We start from the raw sequence: 9,094 nt of genomic DNA on the forward strand, positions 1-9,094 counted from the left end.
TATATATATAATGTACAATAAAAGCGTTTGTTTTTCATGTCCTTTTATTCATCTAAGATCCATTTCATTGTTTGTTGATATGACAAAATGTGCATATGAAGTTGATACTAGAATTCGCGAGAGGGAGAATAACGTTAAATTCTTCCAATAAAAATCAATCAGTAAAAGGATGAGAAAACGTGAAAGTCTCATGTGCCAAAGAAAGGATAAAAACATTTTTTTTTTCTCAATATTTGACTTTTTGAAATTTTATATTTTGACTTCTTCAGAAAACTGCCTGGTTCAGATCTAAAGATTTTTCGGTATTTTTCGTTTGTCTCTGTTTCGCTCTCCGCGTCTGTGTTTACCTTTCAGCTGTGCTGTTATTTACGCTTGTTCCTCCTCTTCCCGTCTCCTTCAATATTTTATCTCCCCTTGCACTTCTTCCTCCTTTATTCCTTTCGCTTACTTATTTCTCTTTGTTACGTTTTGTATCTCTCTCTCTCTCTCTCTCTCTCTCTCTCTCTCTCTCTCTGTCCTCGTTTTCTTCTTTTTCTCTTTTTCCCCTTCAGTTCTGCCTCCGATCTTCTAGCGCTATTTTGCCTCATTTTCAACCATCAATTTAAGGATTTTTCTGTCTATTTTTCCGGGACGGAGGCAGTTAGACAAAAATAAAAGGGAAAATAAACTGTGGCGTTCTGTATCAGGAAAGGAAAAGGCGTCAGATTCACGACAGGTAATTAAATTGGCGACATACCTTCTTTGTTACCTGATGCCGGACGAGTGTCGGTATGGATTTTCTTTCACTCCATTATGAACGAGGCGTATCAATTAACGCGCTTCATTAACACGCACTTATATATATACACATACATACTCGCTCATCACACATATTGGTTGAAGCAAGCCTGTACACAGTCATTACACACCTGCATAAATAATTTAATTTATATACACAGATATATTTCTTTCCCATAGGCCTCTTCTCCTCAGAGGGTTTAGTTGTATAGTTTTCTGCAAGTCCTACTTGAATGAGGTTGCCATCCCCACACCTGCACTACTGATGTTCACGGATCTGCCTTTGCCTTTATTTTGAGGTTACCCATTCAGCTACTGACCAGACCCAACTTTGCTTTGTATCCTCTCCCACCGAATTAGGGATCCCAAGATTGGTTACTGGATGACGACGGGGGGAGGTGCCTGCTCTATTGAAGATCTATTGTACCTTTGTTGACCAAACAAGTGAATCATGTTCTTGTTGGTTAATTATGGTAGGTCCTAACTGAGATTTAGAAGGCATCGGCTTAGCAACCTCATCCAGGAGTTGCTTAAAACCGGAAGCCAAAGGCGAGACAGCAACTGGTGCCGCATTCAACCATAACCGTTTGACCAAGAGGGAATTCACCAACCTTGAAACCTTCACAGATCTCTTGTACTTCCTGGGTATTAAGACTTTTTAGCTCCCAGTGGTTGGACTGCAAAATGTCCATCTGTCAGACTCGTTAAGGGTGTCTTGTTTGATCTCAGTCATATTCATTTCATCAATGCCCAGTACTTGATTTGGCTGTCTGAACAGTTTATTGTATGGCTTATCCAAGACATTCGTTGCTGGTGTTTTAATTTTTATTTTATTTTTACTGTAGTGATCAACATCAGGTAAATGACTCGCCAGAGATGGGCCACAGTTGCTGCATTTTTCAGTAATTTTCCTGTAAGTTGCTGTTATATAATGTAAGGCCATTATTCGTGCAAGCCTATTATTTTTTTATTGCCACTGTTAAGGAAGTCTCAGATTGAGGTGACACTACTGATGATTGATTTATGTTTCAGTGCTGCCCTGGTCTTGATACCCTGATGACGGAAGAGGTTCATAAAAGTGAAGGTCAGTAGCTAGTTCAGTTTGCTAGGCTAATGTTACGACCCCTAGGAGGCCGTTCTGCAGAATCTTTTAAAGATGTTATTTAGGGATCGTAGGCAGTAGTAATGCAACACAATGAATGGGAATGTGGTAAACAAACACCAAGAAAACTAACAATATTTATTATAAAACAAAACTTAATACTAAATCAACCTTGTGCAAGTACAAATGAACCCAGTATCCAGAGAGCTATATGGCAATTATATGCCCAGAAGACAGATTAACATGTCTTCAACACAAGGTTTCCCTAAAACTAAAAAGCTAAACCCTAAACCAGTAATATAAATAGAAAACACTGTAATTAGCAAATAAACAGCTCTAATAGAGCGGGCCCAAAATGAATACACTAGCCTAAAACTAAAGAAAGCTAGAAAGAAGTAATAAGAGTTCAATAAAAGTGAAAACCTTAAAATTACCTACCTAATTAATAAATCTAAATTTACGCACAACCACAAATCAATCATAACAAGGTATACCATCAAAAATTATAACAATATATCAATATGAGTAAGGATATATATAGATCCTATACGCTTATGTTAAGGAATAACCAATTTACTCATTCCTTTGGAGGAGGTGTCCACGGAGTCGCTGGGGACCACCAGTCTGCTACATTAAGGGAGCTACTGAACACTAGGTCAGACCGATAAGCAGCAGACGTTTCCCGAAGGAAAATACAAAGGTCGACACCTACCTAGCGTTAGCCTCCCTACGTAACTCCTCACGAGCCTCGACAGCCCAGACGTGCAGAGCAACACCAAGACCCTCAGTACACCGGGGCACGCAGAAGCCTCTCCTACAGAGCTGGGATCCAGCGCCAGCCCTGTCTACCCGGACTCCTCCGACGGGGGAAAAAGCAAGGGGGGCAGGTCGCAAGTGACACAAGTCCTTGCGAGGCAGAGATATAAGCCGTGATCAGTAAATCCGCCGCAGGTGGCTCTCACACCGGCGGGTCAAAACGAGGAATATTATGAAGTAAATCCTCCAACAAAAAATATTCCAAGGTGGCTGCTGCACTAGTCCTTCTGGGATGACGATACGGCCCGAACTGTTCTGGGAAGGCGACATACTTTTCCAGCGCAACACTCGCACCGTCACTCACTCTCCAATGAAAGTAAACAATAACAAAGCGTTAATCGGGTGGTTTGATAACTATCTACTAGAGGAAGAAGCAACAGCATCACTATCACAATATTCAAAGTAATGCACAACGAACTATGTACCTTAATACTTAAACATAAAAATAAAGAAAATATTACACTCGTCCAAGGTTGATCTGAAAATAAAAAACAATTATTACACTTACATGCACCTTCCTCCTCCTAAAACAAAAAAAAATTTATTCATTGAATAGAATTTTTTTTTTAACCAAGAGAAAACCAACAAACTTGAATTAACCCATAAGGTAAATACACTTAGTCAACTGAATCAACAAAACAATTCAAACTCAGGACCTATATATTAAAGTTAAATTATACCTCACACCTGAAAAAGAAGGTATAACAAATTAAGAGTCAAATTCTGTTTCATACCTGGAAACAACCAATCATAGTCCAAAAGAAAATGGGACAGATCAAATTAACAATTAGTAAACATATATATACACAAACTTTGAGGAAAATTTCAGAGGCCAGGGCAACAGAGAGGAGGGGCTGGCTCCTACATCCGGGAAAGGGTGTCCGGAATGCAGTTATCTGCGCCCTTAATATGTTTAATAATTAGGCTTTTAAACTCCTGCAACTGTAGGGCCCAACGCAAGATTCTTTGATTGGAGCCCTTCATCCGCTCTATGAATATCAAGGGGTTATGATCAGTCCAGATCTCCACAGGGAATGAAAAGTTTGTGACATAAGGCTTAAAATGGTCAAGTGTCCGAACCAAGGCGAGGGCTTCCTTTTCAATGGTGGAATACTTTCTTTCCGCCGCCAGCAACTTACGACTGTAGTAAGAGACTGGGCGTACAATATCATCCTCACCACGTTGAAAAAGAACTCCGCCCATCCCAACATCACTGGCATCTACAGCAATAATAAAAGGCTTCTGAAAATTAGGCGAAATCAATATAGGATTGGACACCAACAACATTTTCAACCTCAGAAAGGATTCTTCACATTCAGAAGACCAGGCAAACCTTTGTCCTTTCTTCAGTAAACCAGTAAGAGGCTGTGCAATGTCAGAGAAGTTGCGAACAAACCTACGGTAGTAACCCATCATACCCAATACTCTACGCACTTCTCTAACATTACACGGTCTCTTCAAAGCAATAATGGCTTCAAGATTAGCTTGTTTCGGGGCTACTTGACCCAAGCCAATCTCATGACCTAAATAAACAACCTTAGCCTTGCCAAATTCACATTTCCCGAGATTCACCACTAGGCCTGCAGCTCGCAATGCCTCAAACACCTTCCTTAACCTAACCACATGGGTTCGCCAATCATTGCTATGAACCACAAGGTCATCAATATAAATCTCAGTACCATCCAGCCCACAAATAACCCTGTTCATTAAACGCTGGAAGGTACAGGCAGCATTTATCAACCCGAAAGGCATAACTTTACACTCATAAAGTCCAAATGGTGTTACAAAAGCAGATATTTCACGAGCTCGATCAGTTAGGGGAACCTGCCAATAACCCTTTAATAAATCTAATTTAGTAATAAATTTTGAAGGTCCTATCTGATCGAGACAATCCTCAATACGAGGAAGTGGAAAAGAGTCATCTTTTGTACTGACATTTACCCTCCTATAATCCACACACATCCGGAACTTACCGTCAGGTTTTTTCACTAGGACTATAGGGGAACTCCAAGGACTGACCGAAGGTTGGACGAGATCATGCTCCAGCATGTATTTAATTTCCTCTTCGACTATTGCACGTTTTTCATGGTTCAATCGATATGGACTCTGCTTAACTGGCAAAGCACTGCCCACATCAACATCATGCTGGAGTAAGCTCGTCCGCCCCGGAGAGTCCTGAAATAAGTCGGGAAAGGATATTATTAATTTCATTATTTCATCTCTCTGAGATGCCTCCAGATGCTCTAACCCAGTTCTTAAAATTTCCAAATTCTGAAGGTTTTTACCAAGAGCATCTGAGGACACCTGATCCAATAAGTCATCTTCAATGTCACTAACATATTCTACAACACTAGTAACCGGTTCATAGACTATAGACAAGGGGTCGGGTCTACTAGTTACATATGATTTCAACCGATTTATATGAAAAATACGGCACTTCCTCTGAGTACCAGGAGCTTCAATTTCATAATTGACATCCGATAACTTTCTTAAGACCTTCCAGGGCCCCTTAAACCTAGGCTCAAGGAAGTTATCGGAGTCTGTACTCAAGACTAATACCAATTCTCCTGGTTCAAAGGAACGTACCTTACTCTTTCTATCAAATTTCAATTTCATTTTACATTGTGAAGAGGACAAACTCTCTTGGGCAAACTTCCAAGCTACGGATAAATTTTGTTTTAATTCATCCACCACCTCTCCCACACTCTTCTCCCCCTTTTGACCGGTTTCCAATAATTCATGGAAAATTTCCAAAGGACCCCGGATCTTGTGTCCAAAAACCAAGTCAAACGGAGCGACGCCCGTGGAAGAGTTGGGATGATTTCGGATGGCAAATAGAGCAAAGGGAAGCCCCTTATCCCAATCCTCTCCCTGCTCAAAACAATATTTCTTTAATATTGACTTAAGAGTCTGGTGGAACCTTTCTACCACACCCTGGCTCTCTGGATGATAAGGCACACTAGTAATGTGCTGAATGGCCAGTTCAGCACACTTACCTTTAAATACCTTACTTGTAAAATTCGTTCCACAGTCGGATTGAATTTTACAAGGAAGCCCAAATCTAGAAAAGAATTCCACCAGCTTGTCAAATACGGCTTTGGAAGTTACCTTACGCATAGGAAAAGCCTCTGGATATCGAGAAGCTCGGTCCATCACTGTTAACAAATAGGTAAACCCAGACTTTGTTCTTGGCAAAGGCCCCACTACATCTATCACTAACTCTGAAAAGGGTTCCCCAATAGCAGGAATAGGATGTAAGGGAGCTTTAGGAACAGGTTGGTTGGGCTTACCCATTACTTGACAAATTTCACATGCCCTCACAAACTTTTTAACCGAAGACTTTATTCCTGGCCACCAAAATATTTTAATCAAATTATGAAAAGTTTTACTATACCAAAGTGACCAGCGAAAAGAGTCTTCATGAGCCAGCTCAACACTGCATCTCTAAATTTAGAGGGCACCACAATCTGCTCAATTCGGGAGGTCGTATTTAATTGATGGGTTGCAGGCCTACTAACTCTATACAAAAGCCCCTTAATAACACAAAACCTGGGCTTTGTTAGGTCGCCAGTATCACCCAACTCAAAAATTAAATTCATCCTTCTGGCCTGGATGAAAGTTATTCTGTCACAATGAGGTTTCAAAACTTTGAAAATTCCAATACTACTGCTACTATCTACTAGCCCGGGCCTTTCTACATCTACATCTAAACTACTAAGATTAAAATCAGATTCATCATCATAGCAGCTGCAATTTTTGCAGCAGCCCGAGTAGTAACTGCCACTGGGCAAGCAGTGATCGAAACTATTGGGAAAACTTCTTGACCCTTCTCATTATTACCTAGATCGTTACCTAGGATACCGTCAATCCTAGGCACCGGCAGACTCTCTACCACGGCTAATTCAACAAATTTATGGTAGCCTGGGAAAGCTACTTCCACCTGTATTAAAGGGGCAGATACTAAGGTGTCTGGAAACCCACCCAGGACTACATATTCACCTGAAAAAGGAACAAAATTCTTATTGAATCTGCTAATACCAGGGATCTAGCTGACCCAGTATCTCTCAAAAATTTCACATCCAGATAACCTGAAGGGGTCTTTATTTTACCTTCCCACACATACTTATTGAAAAGTCACAAATTGGGATTTGAGCAATCAACAGGGTAGTTAGCCCCCCGCTCAGAGACTTTTTTGTCCCTTACTGGATTATTTTGGGTGGAAACCTCATTCACCTTACCAATCAAAGATACAGGAGCCCTATTATTGTCATTTCTATTCCTAAGTAAATATCTCCTCCTGGCATTACATTGTGCCTGCCTGTGCCCTGGTTTATTGCACCAATAACAATTACCACGGAGAGAGGGTTAACTTTGGCCGAGACTGTCTGATCACTATTGGAAAAGACTCTAGTTAGCGCTCCACTAGAGACTTTCCCAGGTACATTACCCTCTCTCTTATATACCTCACCATTACTAACCTTTCTATTAAAAAATTATTTGGTCTAGAGGACTGAGAGGTGGAATTGGACAACCCGAAATTGGCCTGATCCAGCCCTATGGGTTAGTACAAATTCATCGGAAACCTGGGCCGCTTTGGCAAGATTCACTACCTTCACCTCCTCCAAATGCATTTTTAATTCCCTACCACAAACCTTCTTGAACTCTTCAAGTAACATTAGCTCTCTCAAGGAGGAGAAAGAGACAACCTGACGACTCTTAAGCCAATCGTCAAATTGCTCCTCCTTGAGACGAGCATATTCAACAAAAAGTCATAGTTTGGTGGTTTGTTTACGGTTCTGAATTTGAGACAGATAGTCCTCAGGGACTAAGTCATAGGCCCTGAGAACTAAAGCCTTAACCTTAGCATAGTCTCTAGCCATTCCCTCTTCTAAAGCATTATCACCCTAATGGCTTGCCCACTAACCTGCACTGAATAAGCACTGTCCACATTTCAGTAGGCCAAGCCAACCGGGATGCAACCCTCTCAAAAGCTTTGAAAAATTCAGGCACATTGCTTTCGTCAAAGATGGGCACTAATTTTAGAGCAGCCCCAAATTTAAAGCTATCTTGGTGAAAATTACTAGGGGTACTAATCTGGTTGGACCCACCCTGGATCCTAGCAAGGTCCAATTTTACCTTAGCCATCTCCAACTCATGCTTCCTGGCTCGTTCATTTTCCTCATGTTCCAGTTTCAACAACTCAATACGTTTACATATTAATTTATATTCTCCCTCCTCCTGGCTCATGCCTGAATGAGATGGCTCAACCTTATTCACCACTGTATCACTAGCAAGAAAGGGGTTAGTAGATTTGTTTGGCTCAACAGGAAAATTAGCTGGGCCCTTATAGATAAGCTGTACAGGAGGGGGGTCCTCAAACAGGGACAAACCTGGATTTATACTAACTTCTACTTCAGAAGCACTATCCGTGTCCAAATCACTTTCCAATACTGGAACTAAATCTTCCCCTTCAGCCAAACCTAAGGCTACCTTTGCCTCCACTAGTTCCAACAAATGAGCCCTTGTATCCGTGGACTTAAAAGTAACACCTAACCACCGGGCACACTGCATTAGATAATTTTTAGGATGTGCAAATACTTAATGCAATCCGCTGATCCCAAAAATTCACCAGGATTGAAAGCAATGTCCTCCATGACTATGGACAAAATAAGGAGGGGAGGAAAATATTAAAATATATATATGACAAAACTAAATAAATACTATTATTTTAACCTAGTGCTGCCCCACAAACAACACAAACACTGCGTGCACCTGCGTACGATCCTGTCACGGTCGCCAATCTGTTACGACCCCTAGGAGGCCGTTCTGCAGAATCTTTTAAAGATGTTATTTAGGGATCGTAGGCAGTAGTAATGCAACACAATGAATGGGAATGTGGTAAACAAACACCAAGAAAACTAACAACTATTTATTATAAAACAAAACTTAATACTAAATCAACCTTGTGCAAGTACAAATGAACCCAGTATCCAGAGAGCTATATGGCAATTATATGCCCAGAAGACAGATTAACATGTCTTCAACACAAGGTTTCCCTAAAACTAAAAAGCTAAACCCTAAACCAGTAATATAAATAGAAAACACTGTAATTAGCAAATAAACAGCTCTAATAGAGCGGGCCCAAAATGAATACACTAGCCTAAAACTAAAGAAAGCTAGAAAGAAGTAATAAGAGTTCAATAAAAGTGAAAACCTTAAAATTACCTACCTAATTAATAAATCTAAATTTACGCACAACCATCAAATCAATCATAACAAGGTATACCATCAAAAAATTATAACAATATATCATATGAGTAAGGATATATATAGATCCTATACGGAGTTTATGTTAAGGAATAACCAATTTACTCATTCCTTTGGAGGAGGTGTCCACGG

Source organism: Macrobrachium nipponense, chromosome 41, assembly GCF_015104395.2.
Source record: "Macrobrachium nipponense isolate FS-2020 chromosome 41, ASM1510439v2, whole genome shotgun sequence".
Taxonomy (NCBI): domain Eukaryota; kingdom Metazoa; phylum Arthropoda; class Malacostraca; order Decapoda; family Palaemonidae; genus Macrobrachium; species Macrobrachium nipponense.